We start from the raw sequence: 22225 nt of genomic DNA on the forward strand, positions 1-22225 counted from the left end.
GCAGCTCCATCCTGGACCCGTCCCCTCGATGAGTGTACTGACCAATCCCGTGGTTCCACTGGTCTCTCCTCCCTCCATTCATCAGCGCCCTCTCCAATCCAATAGTTAGTTTTGGGATGGATTTGGGGATAGGCGTAGCTGTTTTTTTTTGTTTTCCTTGCTTGTGGTTTTTGTTGTCATTTTTTTTGTGGGTTGATCCATTAAACAATGAACGGCATTTCGCCCTTTAACATCACGGCACCGTGTTGCTTCCCTTTATCCCTAGTCTTTTCCATCAGAGGGTCGTAACAATTATTATTATTATTATTTATTGAATTCTTGTTCATTCTCATTTATACTGGATGAACAGTGACAGTGAAATAGGTTTGGATGCTCCATTTACAAAGCACAGTTTTTCTTAAGTGGCTTTGTGTTTGTATCGGTGTGAGAGGTCATGGGGACTGGGAACCTTTAACAAGACGCAATGATTAAAGAGCAAAAAAGGTACACTGAAATGCTAATGTGTTTGGGTATCTGAAAGTCAGCTTTTTGTTTATCTTACTTTGCACATTGCAATTTTTAGCATGACCGCAAAACAAGTGAAAGAGGATTTTTCTTTCAGCGTTTTTACACAAAACATTCAGTTACAAAAAATATGGTCTGCAAAAAAATGCAAGTTTCCGTCAATGCTACTAGATGAGACAACTCTTCACTTCAGTTCTCCTGTGAGCTTTCTGCAGCACTGCTCCAGGTGGCTGTCATGAGCAGTGTGCAAACTATGCCATGGCTTTCGGGGAGCTCTTTCTTTTCAGGGCGCAGTTGTTGTGTGAGCCTCAAGGAGAGGACTTACTGTGATTCTGCATCTGATACATAATAGTCAGTTAAAAACCACATCAAACCTCCACAATATGAAAACCAAACATCAAAGGTTAATACAATATGGCCAACTAAAGCAGGGCACTGTATGACTTACTCTGCAGTGATGTACTATATTCTAGTTTATCGGCACCATTAGGACACAAATAGGTCAAACAGCAAAAAAGCCTATAAACACACAACTGTATGAGCATCACATCAAAAGTAGACAACACCAGGCTGCCATGCAAGGCATCAAGTCCTCATCAATAACAGTTAAAGTTTCCACAGCTGAGCACAATCATTCTCTGTTCAAATACATTAATGCAAGTGTCACGTACCAACAAACTTTGGTATTGCACAGCCATGCTTTGATGGTGATTTCAAGAATAGCATGTAGGCCAGTATCTTTATTAGAGAGATTCAACCTCATGCGTGAATCATACATCAATAATAACCAAATTAAATGCATGATTAATGACACTGACAATGCAGAAAAATAGAAATGCATGGCAAAAATAGCATATTGCCAATATTTTAGAGACCCCCCCAAAATTTCGCAAATCACGTTTCAGGGGAGCTCATGTCTCATTAAGGGGAGCCAAGCTCCCCCTGGCTCCCCCATAGTTTGCACCCTGGTCACAGGAAAGGGACATCAGAGTTGGCTATTATTTAAAAAAAAATTCAACAACATGGCATTTACTTTTCCATCTCTGGAAAGTAGATGCTCTCTCCCTGGGAATTTATTGACTTGAATTCAAGTGTATGGTAATTGTTTTGTTTATCTTTCACTTCTCATTGTCTTGTGATAGATAGATAGATAGATAGATAGATAGATAGATAGATAGATAGATAGATAGATAGATAGATAGATAGATACTTTATTCATCCCCAAGGGAAATTCTCAAATTCCAGCATATTCCACAAAGTAAAGGGCATGCAAAAAATAACCCAAAAGCACAGCAAGCAAAGAATTAAAAGTTAAAAGTAAAAATGTCCAGTGCAAACAGAATGCAAGTTTAAATGTCCAGCGCATACAGAATGCAAGTTTAAATGTCCAGTGCATACAGAATGCAAGTTTAAATGTCCAGTGCAAAGTGCAACAGAATGCAAGTTTCAATGTCCAGTGCAAACAGAATGTAAGTTAAGGTGCATGTTGAACAGAGTGTTGATTCCAGAGTGATAGATTCCATTCAGAACATTGAGGAATGTTGACATTAATGATTAACGCATCCGTGTTGGCAGTCCAATCCATTTTATCATCCAGCTACACTCCCAGGTATTTGTAGGTCTGTACAATCTCCACACAGTCCCCTTTGATGGTCACAGGCTCCAGATGAGGCCTGGGCCTCCTGAAGTCCACCACCATCTCCCTGGTCTTGGTGGTGTTGAGGTGAAGGTAGTTGGAGTCGCACCATGTGACAAAGTCCTGGATCAGTGTCCTGTACTCCTCCTCCTGTTCACTCCTGATACAGCCCACGATAGCAGTGTCATCTGTGAACTTTGGCACGTGGCAGGACTCAAGGAGTTGTATTGGAAGTCCGATGTGGGCAGGGTGAACAGGGCTGGAGAGAGTACGGTCCCCTGTGGTGCTCCTGTGCTGCAAACCACAGTGTCAGACCTGCAGTCTCCCAGTCTCACATGCTGTCTGTCTGTCAGATAGTCTGTAATCCAGACTACCAGGTGTGAGCCTACTCCTATCTCTGTCAGTTTATCTCTGAGGAGCAGAGGCTGGATGGTGTTGAAGGCGCTAGAGAAGTCCAAAAATGTAATCCTCACCTCACCACTGCCCCTGTCTAGGTGAGAGAGGGATCGGTGTGGCAAGTAGACAATGGCGTCCTCCACTCCCACCGTCTCCTGGTAAGCAAACTGCAGAAGGTCAAGGGCGTGGCACACCTATGGCCTCAGGTGGTGTAGCAGCAGCTGCTCCATGGTCTTTGTCCGTGTGATGTCAGGGCAACTGGTCTGAAGTCATTCAGCTCCTCAAGTTGTGGTCTCTTTGGGACTGGGATGACGCTGGATGTTTTCCACAGCTGAGGGACCCTCCCCTGCTCCAGGCTCAGGTTGTGCTAGGATCTGCTATAGGGGGTCTCCTAGCTCCAATGTGCAGTCCTTCAGCAGTCAAGGGGATACTCCACCTGGACCCGCTGCATTTCTGGGATGAAGCCTCCTCAGCTCTCCTCACACCTGGGCTGCTGTGATCTTGGGTGGGGGGCTGGTCTCCTCTGTGGTGGTGTCCAGGGGGAGAGCAGAGGGGGGTGCAGTACTCTGAGGTGCGAATGAGTTGGGGTGGTCAAACCTGTTGAAGAAGTTGTTCAGCTGGTTCCCTCTCCCCACATCTCCTTCGATGGTGGAACCCCACTTCGAGCTGCAGCCAGTGATGATCTTCATCCCATCCCACACCTCCTTCATGCTGTTGTTCTGCAACTTCTGCTCCAGCTTCTTTCCATACTGCTCCTTCACCTCCCTGAGCTGGACTCTGAATTTGCTTCTGTGCGTGCTTAAGCTCTGGCTGATCAGGTTGTGTTTTGCTTTCCCTAGTCCAGGCAGCGGGTTGGCGCTGTATGTGCCCTTTACATTTGCATACAGTAGGTCAATAGTCCTATTTCCCCTGGTGTTACAGTCCACATACTGGCATAAAGCAGGTAGCGTTGTGTCCACAGTCACATGATTAAAGTCCCCAGAGATCAATACAATGGCCTCAGGATGCTGTGTTTTCTCTTCTCGCCTTTTCTCTTCCCGCAGACTTTTGTGTCTCTGTTTGCCCTGACTGCGCTGAAACCGGGGAGCTCCATGTTACCATCCGAGATGTTCGTTGTGAGCCACGTTTCAGAAAAGCACAGCAAACTGCACTCCCTGTAGGTCTTGACATTTTTCACCAGCGCAGCCAGTTCATTGATTTTGTTTGGTATTGGGTTCACATTTCCCATGATCACAGAAGGTACCGAAGGCTTGTATTTTAGGTGGCATGGTGGTACAAGTGGTAACACTGTCACCTCACAGCTAGAAGGTCCCGGTTTGAATCCCGCTGTGGGACTGGTGGTGTGTCCTCCACCATGCCTTCAGTGCCTGCTGCTTGAGGAAAAAGGGGCCTTTCTGTCTGGAGTTTGCATGTTCTCCCCGTGTTCACCTGGGGTATCCTCCTTAAAAACCCCCCATTAAAAAACATGCAAGAAGATCACCACCTGACCAATGGTGACAAACGAGAACTGGGTCCCTGGGCGCCGCTGTCGGCTGGCAGCCCACCGCTCCCGGTTTGCTGTGGAGGAAGGACATGACGGGATGGGTTAAATGCGGAGAAACTAATTTCACAATATGCATGGTGTGTGCTGTTTCCCCCCTCTGTAAACTCTGTGTGTGTATGTGACTAATAAAGAGATGTCTTTCTTTCTTATCTCCACTTTCTCACTAGCCGCTTAGCCTTTAGCTTAGCGCCAGCCCTCGATATGGCCTCCTCACCTGATCAGGTAACTGGGGAACAACACCAGCAAGGGACTTTCTTTGTAGAGCGAGCAGTTGGTTCCTTGAACAAACAAGTTTAGGCTTGTTAAAATCCACAGGATAGAGGGTAATCAGCGATAAATAACAAAAAAAAAAGAGCACTGAAAGCTCAAAAAGTACAAAATAGCACACGGAGCTGCTGGAAGGGCTGCCACTCACTCGTGTGCCCTAGCCATCTGAATCAGTGTTACGTTTATTTTGAAGCACAAGACATGTTTTGCACTGTCCGTTTTCACCGAATTCACTATTTACACTACATTTAGGAAAGAGGACAATTTCACTGGTGGTAAACACATACATTTTAACAAATACAACCAACAGTAACTGGAATGCACAAACTATATTCACACAGGCTCACAAACAATCCAAAATAAAAGCAGCACACATAATTATTAAACATGTATGGACATTGTTGATACGAGAGAGAGAGGGAGACAGAGGCAAAGTTAAGTTACATTAAGTTATTCCTTTGTTTGTATAAAAAACATTGTGTTAGTCGTGCCTTGATGGAGTACTGGTGCATGGGATACTCTGACAAGATAAGTGACATACCTTGTTAAGAGCAAATCAGTTGCACAGATAAATAAACATGCACAACACACACACAATTATCTCTTACTGTGTATCAATTTCCTGCCCATATAGCTTTCATTTTTTACAAAATTCAAACACTTCTTTTGGTGCTTTCATGGCACAAAATAAATCTATATTAATTAGTAATTAATAATTACAGTAGAAATGTCGTTTTCAGCCTTCTCACCTCAATTTCAACAACAAGCTCTATCTGGTATTAACTAAAAGGAATTAAAATGTAATAGCTTCAATGCCCTCTGGTGTAAGAGGATATTGTTGTTTTTGACGCCTGTCAGCGGTCATCCAACGAGCAGGAGGTCGGTGGTTCGATGCCTGGCCTCGGCAGTCCACATGCCGAAGTATCCTTGGGCAAGATACTGAACCCCAAAAACTGCCCCTGATACTGCGCCATCGGTGTGTGAAATGTACGCTGCTTTGGATAAAAGCATCTGCCAAAAATGATGAATGTAATTATGATTGACATAGCACCTATTGACCTTGGATCTGTAGGGGAATTAGGTCATTAAACCTTCAAGTTTAATGTTTGCACTTGTTAATATAGAAAGGGGCATCAACCTTCATGAGAGCAGAAGGATTTTATTTCTTCTTTTTTTAATGCTTATTTAATTATAAGTAATGAATGAAAAGAGCTCGGCCTGTACCAGCTCTATATGGAAAGTGTCCTGAGACAACTTCTGTTGTGATTTGGCACTATACAAATATAATTGAATTGAAATTGAATTGAATTAATGGTAGATCAGTCTCATCATCTTAAGCATAAGATCTCAATACAGTGATCTATTTGCAGCTCAAAAGGACACTGTCTGACAACGACTTAAGTGAAAGTATTATTTATTTGGCACGATAATGAGAATGGATATGAATAATGAATGATATGATGAATGATATGGACTATATGATGTAATACAAACAACTGAATGAAGAAGCTATAGCAGGATAATAAAATGAATTTGAGTTTGGAAATGGTGAGAAGTAGTTTTGAAGAGAATGAGCACGAGAATGTAGTGTTAATTTCTTGAATTAATGACTAAGCGAGTCTAATGAGAATTGAGATTGTTATAGCCTACGATTATCAAATGCAGCATGGAGAATGTCTACTTCTGTGCCAGTGGTGCTCTGATGACGGACTGTCCCGAACTGACCTAAATGGACCCCAGCTGTCACTCATCGCTCGGATCTGCACTGTGGTCCAACAGGAAAAACACGTCGAGCCGCGGTGTTGAGAGCCGATATTTTACAGAGATGTTTCGGGGCTGGTCCTTTGGTGTTAGTAGCAAAAGAGGAGCAGCTCTTTCGGGGGCTATTTGACCCAGACAGATGGGCTGAGGCTGGTTGCAGGACTTTGGTCCAAAGCAGGGGCGGAGCTACGGGTGGGCATGGACGGGCGTACGCCCACCCAGATTGACAGCTTGCCCGCCCAGTCAGAAATTGAAATAAAAAAAATTTAAATAAAACAATTTTCACAGTTATGTCCCATATTATTAAAAACTCACTTGTTTGGGTCTCTGGTGCTGCCACACATATAAAAAGTGTGAAACAAGACCGTCTGCGCTTTTTTGAATGAGATACGGATCTCTGTACCCTGCCTACCCTGCTTCCACACAAGCCCCCACACAAGCCATTTGAATTCAGCGCTCCCGGTGTCTGTCCACCCAGCGCCACGTTCCCACAGATCCACTGTTAGGTTATCGAAAGCACTGTGCTATGAATCATGTCCAGACGTTGTTCTGTTATTGGAGCACAAATCGCTCCATTGGCTCCCAGCCGACAGAAGAGCACCGTGTGTTACGGCCGGGGCTGAGAAAACCGGACTCAGAAGCGGAGAACAGGAACAACAGTTTATTGAACAAAATTCAATAAGGCAAAAATGAAAATCAGCCTGAAGGCGATAACCAGAACCAAGGGTGGCAGTCTAGCTGGAGATCCCTCGACAGCTTCTGGAGAAAGAACACAAAACACCGTTAAACGGGAAAGCACTCAGGCTATAATAATCCACAGGTGCTGGAGGGAAAACTCAACAGACACCGGGTGAGTCACTTGTCTCTCTGAGAGCGGCTGGGGCAGAAGTGGGCCGGTCAGCGCGGGACGAAACTCAAAACTCCTCTTCGGGAAAAAGCTCTCAGGCAAACCAAAAACGACAAGAGCTGGAGGAACTCAAGAGACTCAGGTAAGAAACAAAAAACTCCTAATGGGAAAAGGCTCACAGGCTGAAACAGAAACTCACAAGAAAAACTCAGAACAGCGTGCAGATGCTCGGGCAACAGGACACGTGGCAGAGGGCGAGAGATCGTTTCTGGCGAGACACAATGGCTAGAACAAAGGATCATCTGGCACCAGAGTATGGGAGAAGCCTGCTTAAGAAGGCGGACCCTAATGAGGGAGATTAGAGACCGGTGTGTCGACTCGCTGCTCACCGCGGAGGAGATCAGCTCCGCCCCTGCCACGCTCTGGCCCTAGACGCACATTAGGAAAAAAGAAAAAAGAGAAAACAAAAACATAGCCAGGAACCACAGCCATAACACCGTGGATTGAATTCATTTTTCAAGGCATGGAGGTGCATGCCATGAACTCTTTTTTTTTTTTCATTAATAGTAAAGGTGCATAAACTGCATTCACATGTGTGTCCTCCACTCCAGCCATCCTCTTCGTTTGTGTCAGACAAGACGATTTCTCTTCCTTCCTTCAAACTCCATTTAAACTGCATGTTAAACAGCCCAGTTTAATAATAATAATATTATTGATAATAATAATAATCGGGGATTAAGCCCCAAAGCCCCTATTAGATAGGTGCTGAACACTTTCTAGCGTAACACAGTAGTGATTTGTCGGTAGTGTGTCAGTTTGAAGTAAACAATTGGAGCCAGAGAGCAAGCCGCTTTGGGCTTTTTTTTTGTTTTGTTTTCGTATTTTTCTCGACTTTTTTTCCATTCAAGCCGCATGTGATTGGTCAAATACTTGGTGTGTGGTGGCTTCAGTGTGTGTGTATGCAATAAGGTGTGTGTGCGCGTGCATGAGCGCGTGCGCACACACACACAGCTTATCAATCAGGCCCGCCCAGACTTAATCCACGCCCGCCCATCTGTCACGTTCTGCATCCGCCACTGGTCCAAAGAGGTTGATGACTGTATGGCAAAACCTTTGCGGTTAATAATACTTGCGATTACCGATTGAAAATATCTACAAACATATTATGACATGATTGCCTTAACAGTTAAAGAAAAGAAGAGTTTGGCTTTAACTCTGAAAAGTTATGCAGTTTAACATGGTGAGTAAAAGTAGACAAAAGATTACAATAACGGGCCAATAGGCGGGAAAAAGACAACCGACTAACAAAAACTGAAATTACAAGAAGACTGGAAAAAGAACTAAAAATGAATGCAGACAAAACAGAAAACAAAAGGAAAAGAGAAAAATTAGCGTTTCCACAGGCTGTTGGGATTATATCCTTCGGTGCTCCATGACAAGCACACCTTTGTATACTTTAGAATGAAAATTTAGAATTTGGAAAAAAACTGTTTTTCCAGAAAAAAAAAAAAAAAAAAAGACTTGTGTATATATATTTATATTGTTAGATTTTTTTTTTTACTACTTTAATAGCTTTTTTTTGCTAGATGTGTCATGCACCAACTTTACCAAAGCAAGTTCCTCATGTGTAAAATCGTACTTGGCAATAAAGGCTTTTCTGATTTCTGATTCTGATTTCTGATTTCTGATTTCTGAATGATTTACACATGAACGCTTATTTCGTTCTAGCAAAAAAAATAAACAAAAACAAAAAAACATTAACTAATTGTTGCACGCAATTGACTCCTCTGCTTCTCACTATGGTCAATCACAGAGTTTTAATGATTAATTTACAATCACACTTCAACATTGTTTACGGTATGTACGTTGGCACAAATATACATACATGAGACACATTTCGTTGATTAATGGCAACATTCTTCAACACTAACACTACCTTATACGATAACTAATAGTATAACTACTGTATCTAATAGAACAAAGAAACAAGGAAAGGCAGATTATTTGGTGAACTAAGCACTACTAATTCTAATTGTCTCATGTCCCACATCTAAAACAGCTACTAGTCTCTAGATGGCAGTATGGTTCCATGGTAGAAGTCCAGATGAAAACTCCTATGAGACTTAAGATCATAGTTTTGTTATTTTACAAGCTAGAAACACGGGAAAAACATTGATACCATTAGCATCTCCATGTAAACAGTTTCACTGATAGGTAACCCTTTGTAGTTGAAATGTCTTTACTCCCCAGCTCTCCTGAAGGAATGTGGGGGGGTTAGGTGCAGGTCTCTTGTTCTCCTACAGTTGGCTCGGTGAGTGTGTGAAGGGCAATCGAGATTGGAATCCACCTCGACACAATGAAGCACAGTTTTGAGAAAATGAGTCTGTCTTAAAGTTCTTAAAGTTGCTGTTCTTCATGTCTGTCCTCCTTCAGTAGATTCTTTCTGTATTCTGTCCCTATGTTGTGCTTCCTCCCTCCACATGCTCAGTGCCTTTAAATGCATGTCCCATTTTCATAATCTTTCCGCATGATTTTATTCTTTGTCTTTTTTCTTAATTTAATTTCATCATTTAATTTCTCTTCCAGTTGCAATAGCTGTCTCATACTGAGACTCCTTCAGGAAAACCAAATTTCTCTGTCCAAATAGGAACTGGTTTTATAGCATCCAGGCCATAATTTGTTGTCATAAAATTCATGTTTGATGTTGTAAATGGAACATCAGGAAGTTTTGTTCCTGTTCCCTTTGACTTTAAATTTCCGACTCTCACAAATGTGTTATTTTCTTCTTTGTGTGCACACTTCACTCTATAAAGACACGATCTTCACCATGAGTGCTGAGTTAAGTGTATCGTCTCACTTCCTGTTTCCGGTTGCTGCATTAGTAGTAGCATATGTCTGTCTCTCTTGCTTGTCTCAGTGTAATTTGCTCTGTCTTTTGTTACAGTGGCTTATTACCTGCTATATAAAGTAACATTAGTTCTGCTCAAGCTCCCGTACGACTGTCCTTTTAGTGACCGCTAATTTTGCTCATCTACACGCTTGTTTGCTCTGCTAGCTTCAACCGTTTAGCCTAGCAGCTAGCGATGGCTTCTCTCTCTCCCTCTCCAGTTCTCTTCTGCTTGGCGTGTCAGATGTTTAGCTACTCCGTGCCTCCTTTAGTGATAGTGGTACATGTAATAAATGTAGTTTATTTGGTGAGTTGGAGGCAAGGCTTAGTGAATTGGAGGCATGGCTCCACACCATGGAAACCAAACCATTAGCTGTAATTAGCCAAGCCCCCGCAACTGGTGTGGACCGACCAAGTGCAGCTCCAGCTAGCCGTCCCTCGACAGCTCCTGAGCAGCCAGGAAACAAGGGAGGCTGGGTAACTGTTTGAAGGAAGCAAAGTCCTGAGCTGAAGCGCACAGTTCACCACCAACCACTTCATGTTTCTAACAGGTTCTCCCCACTCAGCTACACACATGCTGAGAAACCAACTCAGATTATTGGCAGCTCCATTTTGAGAAATGTGAAGTTAGCGACAACAGCTACCAGAGTCAAATGCCTGCTGGGGGCCAGAGCCGGCGACGTTGAATCAAATTTAAAACTGCTGGCTAAGGATAAGCGGAAACACAGTAAGACTGTTATTCACGTCGGTGGTAATGAAGCGCAGTTACGCCAATCGGAGGTCACTAAAATTAATGTGGAATCGGTGTGTATATATGCAAAGACAATGTCGGATTCCATAGTTTTCTCTGGACCCCTGCCTAATCTCACCAGTGATGATATGTTTAGACACATGTCATCATTCAGTCACTGGCTGTGGAGGTGGTGTCCAGCAAATGGTGTGGGCTTCATTAATGAATTGGCAGATTTTCTGGGGAAGACCTGGTCTGATTAGGAGGGACAGCATCCATCCCACTTTGGAGGGAGCAGCTCTCATCTCTAGAAATCTGACAGATTTTATTTATGAACCAAACCAGTGACAACTCAAAGTTGGGACCTGGATGCAGAGCTTCAGTCCTGCACGCTTCCATTGGAGCAGTTATCCACCCAACACTCCAGAGAGACTGTGTCTGCCCCCTGACAACGTAAACTCAGTGAACCAGAAGTACAGAGAAGAGGAATTAAACATAAAAATTATCATCAGATTTCTGTCTTCTAAGGCTGTTTTAATAAATGATTAATATCAGATCATAATACTGTAGGGGGATCATGTCACTAAACCCCTGGGTTTAATGTTTGCACTCGTTAATATAAAAAGGGGCACCAACCTCCCTCAGCTCAGAAGGTTTTTATTTATTCCTCTTTTTAATGCTGATTTAATAATAATTAACAAATTAATGGTAGGTCAGTCTCATCATCTGAAGCGTAAACTCTCGATACAGTGATTGTCTATTTCCAGCTCAAAAGGACACTGTCTGACAATGACTGAAATGAAAAGTTTTATTTATTTGACAGAATAATGACAATACATATGAATAATGAATAATACGACAAATCATATGGATTATATGATGTAACACAACCAACTGGATGAAGAAACTATAGCAAAATAATGAAAGAACGAGCGTGGCAATAGTGAGAAGTAGCTTTGAGGAAAAATGAGGACGTGAATGTATTGTTAATTTCTTGAATGGATTACTAAGCAAGTCTCATGAAAATTCAGATTATTATAGCCTACAACACCAACTCCTATTCAAGTAGCACGTAAAATGCCTAATTCTGTGCCAGCCATGATCAAATGGTGGTTGGTCCCAAACTGAAACGGAGGGGCCCCAAGCTGTTGTGTGTGGCTCTGATCTGCCCTGCGGCCTAACGGGCAAACCAGTTGAACTGTGGTTGAGAGCCGATATTTGACAGGGATGCTTCAGGAGCTGGAAGGCCTCTGGTGTCGGCAACAGACGAGGAGCGGCTCTTTTGGCTGCTATCTGACTCAGACAGATGGGTTAAGGCTGGCTGCAGGATTTCGGTCTAGAGAGGTTGACGGCCATATGGCAAAAAAGTTCTTAGCGAATAGTAAAGTTGAGAATACTTTGATGGCCAATTGAAAATATCTACAAAAATTACATGATTTGGCTTTAATGGTTAAAGAAAAGAAGAATTCGGCTTTAACTCTGAAAACAGTTATGCGGTTTAACGTGGCGAGCAAAAGTAGACAAAAGATTAAAATAACACACCAATAAGTGGGCAAAAGACAACCGACGAGCAAAAACTGAAGTTACAAAAACTAAAGAAAAGCTAAAATGCCAAAAAAAAGCGGCGTGAGTAAAGAACAAGTAAGTACAAAGAAGACGTCCAAGAAGAAGTGTAACAAAGAAGAAAAAGGAAGGCAAACAAAGAAGAGAGTGCTTGCTGCACGCTGTGGGGCATATATTTTCGGCGCTCCAAGGCGTGTCTGTGATGAACAGACCTTGGGTGCTTAGAATGACTGATGGTGTAGGGGAACTAACTTAATTTGATGTTGCATTTGTTGATAAACTATCGGGGCACCACCTTCCTCAGCTAAGAAGGACTGCAGAAATTAACTGCTATAACGCTGATAAAATACTAACTAATGGTAAACCAGTCTTATAATCTGAAGTGTAAACTCTGGATACAGGGATCGTTTATACTCAGCTCAAAAGGACACCGTCTAACCACCACTTAAATCAAAGTCTCATTTATTAAGCACAATTATGAATAATGAATAATGTATCATGAATAGTATGACAGAAGATATGAGGTGATAAGACAACACAAAAAGAAACTTATGGCAACACAATGGCAAAACAAGTTGGCGATAGTGAGAAGTAGTTGTAAGGGGATAATAGGGACGTGAACGTAAAGTTAAGTGATTAAACGAATAGTTGAGAGAATTTGGACAAAATTGACAGTACCGTAACCTTACGGACCAACTCTTATTCAAACCCGCTTAGCATGCCTACTTGGTGGATGACGTCCCGGCAAGTTCTGCTCCGAACTAACTCGAAGATGCCCAGGTGCTCGTCCGTGGCTCGATCTGCTCAGTGGTCTGGTGGAAGGCCCAGGCACACCAAGGTGAAGAGCTGATGTTGGACGGTGATGTCTTCTGAACTGGGACAGCTCTGGATGGTTGTTAACCCAGACCAAGGATCAACAGCTGGCTGCAGGGTTTTGGTTCGGTTGAGTCCGTGAAGGATTATTTTAGACTGATAACAACAAGGGTCTACAAAATTATTATTATTTGAAAAATTAATAAAAATTAATAAAATTTACTGACACTAAAACAAAACGTGTGGCTTAGAAAAATGAAAGTTTATGGCAAAACTATAGAGACACGTTTTCTGAAAAATAAATCACACTACTCGGTATGGCTTTTGACTAGCTCGAAGACGGAAAAACTTACAGAGCAAAATGACCGTACAAGACTAAGACAACTAAGAATTAACAGACAAAACTAAAACGTACCAAAAACTAAACAAAAACTCCACGTAACAGAAGCATAACTAAAACTAACGTAACAACTAAAAAAAGACGCAACATAACTAAAAACTAACTGAGGACTGCTGCATTCTACAAGCAGTTTTAAAAGTCGCTCCAGGGCATCGGTCACGTGGGGTGGGTTGCCGCGTGCGATGTGATTTTTCCTCATGGAGTTAGAATTGATTAATGATTCATACGAGGGGCTCATCTGCTTCTCACTATGGTCAATCTCATATATTTTGAATGGACGATTTTCAATGGCATTTCAACATTGTTCACAATATGCATTAGGCAATTCATATGATTGGATGACAACATTAAACAATTTCTAATACTCATCCTAATATATATGATGACTCAAGGTATAACTAACACAAAATAAAGAAATAAAGAAAGGCAGACTATATTTGCCCAGAATGATTATCACTATTACGGTTACTTATTAATAAATGTATCATGTCAAGCGTATTCAACCTGACTGTTATGAACCTCTAGATGGCAGTATGGTTCCATGGTAGAAATTCAGACAAACTTTATAAAACAGTTAAAATTACAACTTTGTCATTCTTCAGGTTAGAGAAACTGGAAAAAACATCAATATTATCCATATTGTGGGCCCTGTAATGTGAAAACATCAAAAGTTAAGTTCAACATAGAGGTTTGGTTATCCTGGTGTATTAGGAAAAAGCACACAGACATACAAAACAGTTTGCTTCAGGAATGTCTAATTTACAACCCATCAGCATTATCCGATTTTTGTAGGTTCCTCTGGAGCCTGGCACCTTTCATTCAGACAGGTTTATTGTCCCAATCTCTCATGGGACTATCAGGAAAGAATTAGCATTGCCATAAGAAACATGGTAAGGAGAAGGCAACCTTTGATGTTGAGATATCTGTGTCTCTTGCTCCTCCGAAAGAGTGTGGAGGGGATGTCTCTGAGCCAGACATCTTGTCTCTGAAATTAACACCTTCCCTGTAAACAGTTCAAATGGTCAATAGCTCGTGAAAGTTGGGATGTTTTACAACTCCATTTCTCCTGAAGGAATGCAGGGAGAGGGTAAGAGAAGGTCAGTTAGAGGCCAGTTCTGCTACAATGGGAATGCTACGATTTCATCTTATAGAGAGAAAATATCAACTAATGATTGCGGGTGATGGACTCATCTGCTTCTCACTATGGACAATCACATATATTTTAAATGATCAATTTTTCAATGACATTTCAACATTGTTCACAACATGCGAGACCTTTTGATGAATAATGACAACATTCTTCAATACTCATACTAACATATATGATAACTAATAGCATAACTAATAGAAATAAGAAACAAGGAAAGGCATATTATATTTCAATTCAATTCAATTCAATTTTATTTGTATAGCGCCAAATCACAACAGAAGTTGTCTCAGGACACTTTCCATATAGAGCTGGTACAGACCAAGCTCTTTTATCTACGACAGACAGACAGACAGACATGCAATCACAGTAACAGTGACAGTGGACGTAATAACAGCAGTAGCAGTTGCAGTGGATGTCAGGCAGGGCCAAGGCAGGAGACACAGCTGAAATCCACAATCCAGATTCAGCCACTGTCCATGGGAACCTGCAAGACGACAAAGCACAGAGACTCCGGGGAAGGAGCTAAGTTAGTAACACGCCGTGGTAGGACATGAGAGCGTGCGGATGGAGAGGGACAGAAGGACAGAGGAGCTCGGTGTATCTTTGGATGTCCCCCGACAGTCTAATCCTATAGCAGCATAACTAGGGGCTGGTCCAGGACAAGCCTGAGCCAGCCCTAACTATAAGCTTTATCAAAAAGGAAGCCTACTCTTGAATGTAGAGACAGTGTCTGCCTCCCGGACAAAGACTGGAAGATGGTTCCACAGGAGAGGAGCTTGATAGCTAAATGCTCTGACTCCTGTTCTGCTTTTTGAGACTTTAGGAACCATAAGTAGACCTGCATTCTGGGAACGCAGTGTTCGAGTAGGGCAATAAGGTACTATGAGCTCTTTAAGATAAGAAGGTGCCTGGCCATTTATGGCTTTGTAAGTAAGGAAGAGAATTTTAAACTCTATTCTAAACTTTACAGGGAGCCAGTCCAAAGTGGCGAGTATTGGAGAAATATGATCTCGCTTCCTGGTTTTTGTCAGAACACGTGCTGCAGCGTTCTGGAGCAACTGAAGAATATTCAGCAACGAATTTGGGCAGCCTGATAGTAAGGAATTGCAATAATCCAGCCTGGAAGTTACGAATGCATGGACTAGTTTTTCTGCATCATTTTGAGACAAAATATGCCTGATTTTTGCGATATTACGTAGGTGAAAAAAGGCTGTCCTTGAAATTTGTTTAACATGGGAGTGAAAGGACATGTCTTGGTCAAAGATGACTCCCAGATTCTTTACAGTGGTGCTGGAGGCCAGCGCAATGCCATCCATAGCTGATATGTCATCAGAAAGTGACTTTCTAAGATGTTTAGGGCCTATACTATAACTTCAGTTTTGTCCGAGTTTAGCATCAGAAAATTGCAGGTCATCCAGGTCTTTATGTCATGAAGACATGCTTGTAGTCTATTTAACTGACTGGTTTCTTCCGGCTTCATTGATAAATATAGCTGGGTATCATCTGCATAGCAATGAAAATTTATTGAGTGCTTCCTGATAATCTTACCTAAAGGAAGCATATATAAGGTGAATAGAATTGGTCCAAGCACAGAACCCTGCGGAACTCCATAGCTGACTTTAGTGAGCACAGAGGAGTCATCATTAACGCGTACAAACTGAGAGCGATCTGACAAGTAGGATTTAAACCAGCTTAGCGCAGTTCCCTTAATGCCAATGAAATGTTCCAGTGTCTGCAATAGGATGCCATGGTCAATGGTGTCAAATGCAGCACTAAGATCCAATAAGACTAGTACAGAGACAAATCCTTTATCAGATGCAATTAGAAGGTCATTTGTAACTTTAACCAGTGCTGTCTCTGTGCTATGATGCACTCTAAATCCTGACTGGAAATCCTCGAATAAACTATTATTGTTTAGAAAGTCGCACAGCTGATTGGCAACCGCTTTCTCAAGAGTTTTTGAGAGAAAGGGAAGGTTGGATATCGGTCTATAGTTGGCTAAAACCCCTGGATCAACAGTAGGCTTTTTCAGTAGCGGTTTTATCACAGCTACTTTAAAGGACTGTGGTACGTAGCCTGCCCTGGCACTGCGGAGGGCTTTCCTGTATATTTTAAGACTGTCTTGCCAAGCGGACGGAAATTCTTCCAAATTGGTAGAACGCCATTTCCTTTCTATTTTCTGTGAAGTTTGCTTTAATTTGCGGGTTTGAGGAGTATACCATGGAGCTAACCTCCTATGTTTAATTTTCTTCTTTTTTAGGGGAGCAACAGAGTCAAGTGTCATACGCAACGATCCTGTAGCACGATCAACCAGGTAGTCAATCTGGGAGGGACTAAGGTTAGCATAAGACTCCTCTGTTGTATTGAGACATGGCATTGAATTAAATGCTGATGGGATCATATCCTTAAATTTAGCTACAGCACTATCAGACAGGACTCTGGTATAAGAATTTTTGCCTACTGGCTGGTAGTCTGGTAATATGAATTCAAAAGTTATTAATTGATGGTCTGATAAAAGAGGATTCTGTGAGGAGACTATTAAGTCTTCGATTTCAATGCCATATGTCAGAACAAGGTTGAGGGTGTGGTTAAAACAGAGTCGGTTCATGTACATTCTGGCGGAAGCCAACTGAGTCTAATACTGAGATAAACGCAGTGCTAAGGCTGTCATTATCAACGTCGACATGTACATTAAAGTCACCTACAATAATTACTTTATCTGCTTCAAGGACTAAACTTGATAGAAACTCCGAGAACTCAGCTATAAATTCGGAGTAAGGACCAGGAGAGCGGTATACTACAACAAATAAAAGTGGCTGCACTGTTTTCCATTTCTCATGAGAAAGAGTGAGAACAAGGCTTTCAAATGAGTTATAGTCGAGTTTAGGTTTCGGGTTGATCAAAAGGCTTGAGTCAAAAATGGCTGCAACTCCACCTCCTCTGCCGCTGCCTCGAGGAATGTGGGTATTAATATGGCTCGGAGGAGTAGCTTCATTTAGGCTCACATACTCTTCAGGACACAGCCAGGTTTCAGTCAGATAGAATAAATCAACAATATGGTCTGATATTAACTCATTTTCTAGAACAGCTTTAGAGGACAGAGATCTGATGTTAAGGAGTCCACATTTAATTCTCCTATCTTGTTGTACTATTGCAGAGGTTGTTCTAATTTTAATTAGATTCTTATGTTTAACTACTCTGTACTTTTGGTTTACTTAGTTTACGTGGTTGGGGGGCAGACACAGTCTCTATGGAGTGTTGGGTGGGTAACTGCTCTAATGGAGGCGCAGAGAAGCGTGTAGGACTGCAGCTCTGCCTCCTGGTCTCAACTCTGAGTTGTCAGGGGTTAGGTTCATAAATAAAATCGGTCAGATTTCTAGAGATGAGAGCTGCTCCCTTCAAAGTGGGATGGATGCCGTCTCTCCTAATCAGACCAGGTCTTCCCCAGAAAGTCTGCCAATTATCAATGAAGCCCACACCGTTTGCTGGACACCACCTCGACAGCCAGCGATTGAACAATGACATGCGGCTAAATATGTCATCACTGGTGAGATTAGGCAGGGGTCCAGAGAAAACTATGGAATCCGACATTGTTTTAGCATATGTACACACCGATTCCACATTAATTTTAGTGACCTCCGATTGGCGTGACCGGGTGTCATTACCGCCGACGTGAATAACAATCTTACGGTATTTACGCTTATCCTTAGCCAGCAGTTTCAAATTTGATTCGACGTCACCCGCTCTGGCCCCGGGAGGCATTTGACTATGGTCGCTGGTGTCGCTAACTTCACATTTCTCAAAATGGAGCTGCCAATAATCAGAGTTGGTTTCTCAGCGGGTGTGTCGCCAAGTGGGGAGAACCTATTAGAAACATGAAGCGGTTGGTGGTGACCTGTGGGCTTCAGCTTGGGACTATGCTTCCTTCGAACAGTCACCCAGCCTCCCTGGTTTCCCGGCTGCTCGGGAGCTGTCGAGAGACGGCTAGCCGGAGCTGCACTTGGTCGGTCCGCACCGGCTACGGGGGCCTGGCTAACTATAGCTAATGGTTTTGTTTCCATGGTGCGGAGCCGAGATTCCAATTCACTAAGCCTCGCCTCCAACTCACCAAATAAACTACATTTATTACACGTACCACTATCACTAAAGGAGGCAGAGGAGTAGCTAAACATGTGACACACCAAGCAGGAGAGAGCTGGAGAGGGACAGAGAGAAGCCATCGCTAGCTGCTAGGCTAAGCTGGTATAGCTAGCAGAGCAGACAAGCGCGTAGACAAATAAAATTGACGGTCGCTAAATAAACAGACTTTTGGGTGCTTGAGCAGAACTAATGTTACTCTATAGCGCGGATAAAAGGCCGCTGTAACAAAACACAGAGCAAATTACACTCAGAGGAACAAGAGCGACAAACGCACACTACTCGTAAGGCAGCAACCAGAAACAGGAAGTGAGACGATACGCTTACCTCAGCACGTCAGCACGTCCTGCACTTAATTCACCAATATTTGGTGAATTAAGCGATTCTAATTATAACTGTCTCATGTCACCAATCTGAAATCTAACCGCTTCTAGTCTCTCAATTTAATTGGAAACACAGACACTGCTAAAGGAATGTCTGATTTACAACTTGTCAGTCTTACGTGATTCTTGGGGGCTCTGAGGCCTGCAAACTGTCCCTTCAGACGTTTTTAATGCCTGCATTTGGTGTGGAGTTGTAAAGAAAAAAATAGCACCTCCATGAAAACAGTTTAACTGATAGGCAATCCTCACATTCCTCGAGGCAGAGGCCAAGGACGTGGAGTTTGAGGCTTTTTTTTTTTTTGACTCAAGCCTTTTAATCAACCCTAAACCTAACTCATTTGAAAGCCTTGTTCTTACTCTTTCACATGAAAAATGGAAAACAGGGCAGCCAGTTTTATTTGCTATAGTATACCGCTCTCCTATATTATATGTATTATTTATATCTGAGTTCTGTGAGTTGCATAGAACATACATGAACCTACTCACTGTTTTAACCACACTCTCAACCTTGTACTGACATATGGCATTGAAAATGAAGACTTAATAGTCTCCTCACAGAATCAGAAGCACTGTAACCAGGCTGAAAGAGAACCATAATTCGGTTGAACCATGCATTCCTTTAGCTCTGAACAGTAATGACTTAATGAACTTCTTTAATGACAAAATTCTTACTTTTAGAGACAGAATTCATCACCTTCTGCCATCAACAGGTACTGTTTTGTGTTCAAACTCAGAAACTGTAGAAAGTGTAATTAAACCTGTTGCAGTTTTAGACTGTTTCTCCCATCCTGTCGACCTTCACCAACTAATTTCAATAATTTCGTCATCAAAATCATCAACCTGTATTCTAGGTCCCATCCCAACTAAGCTGCTTAAAGAAGTTTTACCTTTAATTGGCTCTTTCTTATTAGACATGATCAATCTATCTTTATCAAAAGGTTATGTACCACAGTCCTTTAAAGTAGCTGTAATAAAACCTCTACTTAAAAAGCCTACTCTTGATCAAGCTGTATTTATCAGTGAAGCCAGAAGAAACCAATCAGTTAACTAGACTATAATTGTGTCTTAAGGACATAAAGGTCTGGGTGACCTGCAATTTTCTGATGCTAAACTCGGACAAAACTGAAGTTACAGTACTAGGCCTTAGACACCCTAGAAACTCACTTTCTGGTGACATAGCAGTTCTGTATGGCATTGTGCTGGCCTCCAGCATCACTGTAAAGAATCTGGGAGTTATCTTTAATCAGGACTTGTCCTTTCACTCACATGTAAAACAAATTTCAAGGACTGCCTTTTTTCACCTATGTAACATTGCAAAAATCAGGCACATCCTGTCTCAAAACGATGCAGAAAAACCACTTCCTGGTTGGATTATTGCAATTCCTTACTATCAGACTGCCCAAATTCATTGCTGAATATTCTCCAGTTGCTCCAGAATGCTGCAGCATATGTTCTGACAAAAATGATGAAGCGAGCTCATATTTCTCTGACATTAGCCACTCTGCACTGGCTCCCTGTAAAATCTAGAATAGAATTTAAAATCCTCCTCCTTACTTACAAAGCCATAAATGGCCAGGCACCTTCTTATCTTAAAGAGCTCATAGTACCTTATTACTAGGGCTGTCAGTTTAACGCGTTAATTAGATTAATTAATTACGCTGCAAATTAACGCGCTATAAAAGTTAACGCAATTAATCATGAGTGGCAAGTCAATGCGCAAGCATGTTAAATTTGGCCCTTTGAGTGACCCGTAGGCTGCATCCTACCTGCGCTACTAGTCAAAAGCAGGGTGACAACAGATGTGGATGCAACACCGGAGAGCAAGGCAAGCCTACTTGGACCTTTGAACGACAAGTTTATTTATAAAAAGAACAAAGACGGGACTATTAACAAGAACGCAGTGATTTGTACCTTGTGTAAAAAAGAATTTTCCTATCACCATAGCAGCTCCAGCCTGAATTATCATTTAAACACTACATGTAAACATGTAGTTGCTGCTAGTGCCGCTAGTGCTACCGTGAGCTCACTCCGCCAACCCACACTTGCTGAGTTAGGAAAACGAATGAGCAAAGCCACGACAGAAAAACTGACAAACTCAATCGCAAAGTGGGTTGCTGCTGATTGCAGGCCGATTTCAATCGTGGAAGACGAGGGCCTAAAAGAGGCGTTTCAGATAGCGTCATCTGACTCTAATTTCCAGCTACCGTCGAGAACTACAGTGATGAAAAGAATTCACCAGCTGTAATGTCAATGTCAGTGAATTGTAATGTCCTAGAATTCAAATTCTTTATTTGGGGACCTTTAGCAGATATGAGATAAAATGCGATTAATTAGATTAATTAATTACAAATCCTGTAATTAATTAGATTAATTTTTTTAATCGCCTGACAGCACTACTTATTACCCCACTAGAACACTGTGTTCCCAGAATGCAAGCTTACTTATGGTTCCTAAAGTCTCAAAAAGCAGAACAGGAGTCAGAGCATTTACCTATCAAGCTCCTCTCCTGTGGGACCATCTTCCAGTCTTTGTCCGGGAGGCAGACTCTCTCTACATTTAAGGGTAGGCTTAAAACTTGGGGGACCTCCAAAAAATACACCAAGCTCCTCTGTTCTTCTCTCCCTCTACATCTGCACGCTTTCATGTCCTACCACGGCATGTTACTAACTCAGCTTCTTGGGTGAATGACGGAATTGTTGGGTCTCTTTAGATAAAAGAGCCCGGCCTTTACCAGCTCTATATGGAATGTGTCCTGAGACAACTTCTGTTGTGATTTGGTGTTATACAAATAAAACTGAATTGAATGCAACTGAATCATGGAGGAAATGGAAATAGTACAGTGAGTGATCTGAGCCAGTAACCTGCTATCAAAGGCACTGACAGAATGGAGAGTCAAGGGACTCGAGAGGGATACCAGACTGTTGGTAAGTGTTCATCCAGGAAATTGTCCTCTGCACCAGAGACAATTAGCACGTTGAGTAACAAAGAAAACTGACTGTGGCTTATGTGTGGCTTGAATCTGGTTTGTGGATTTGAGATGGGACTCATCCGGACCCCCATAGTTATCGATGAAGATGATCTTTTGGCCGCAGAGAATAGGTAGCTAGGAAATGTCCTTATTGCCCAGATGGCACTCACTGGCCGAGATTCTTCGATTTCTTTCAGCAGGATATAACTCTGCCCTTTCTAACTGCATGGGTTCCTCTTT

At 42.2% G+C, this 22225-nt stretch overlaps 2 pseudogenes; one reads left to right on the forward strand and one right to left on the reverse strand.

Annotated features, from left to right (window-relative positions):
- The first annotated feature begins 6305 nt into the window (after window positions 1–6305).
- LOC139331734 (uncharacterized) lies at window positions 6306–10919 on the forward strand (annotated as a pseudogene).
- Window positions 10920–17836: 6917 nt separating this feature from the next.
- On the reverse strand, window positions 17837–18717 carry LOC139331319 (uncharacterized; annotated as a pseudogene).
- Window positions 18718–22225: the final 3508 nt, after the last annotated feature.

This window comes from Chaetodon trifascialis, chromosome 5, assembly GCF_039877785.1.
Source record: "Chaetodon trifascialis isolate fChaTrf1 chromosome 5, fChaTrf1.hap1, whole genome shotgun sequence".
Lineage (NCBI taxonomy): Eukaryota > Metazoa > Chordata > Actinopteri > Chaetodontiformes > Chaetodontidae > Chaetodon > Chaetodon trifascialis.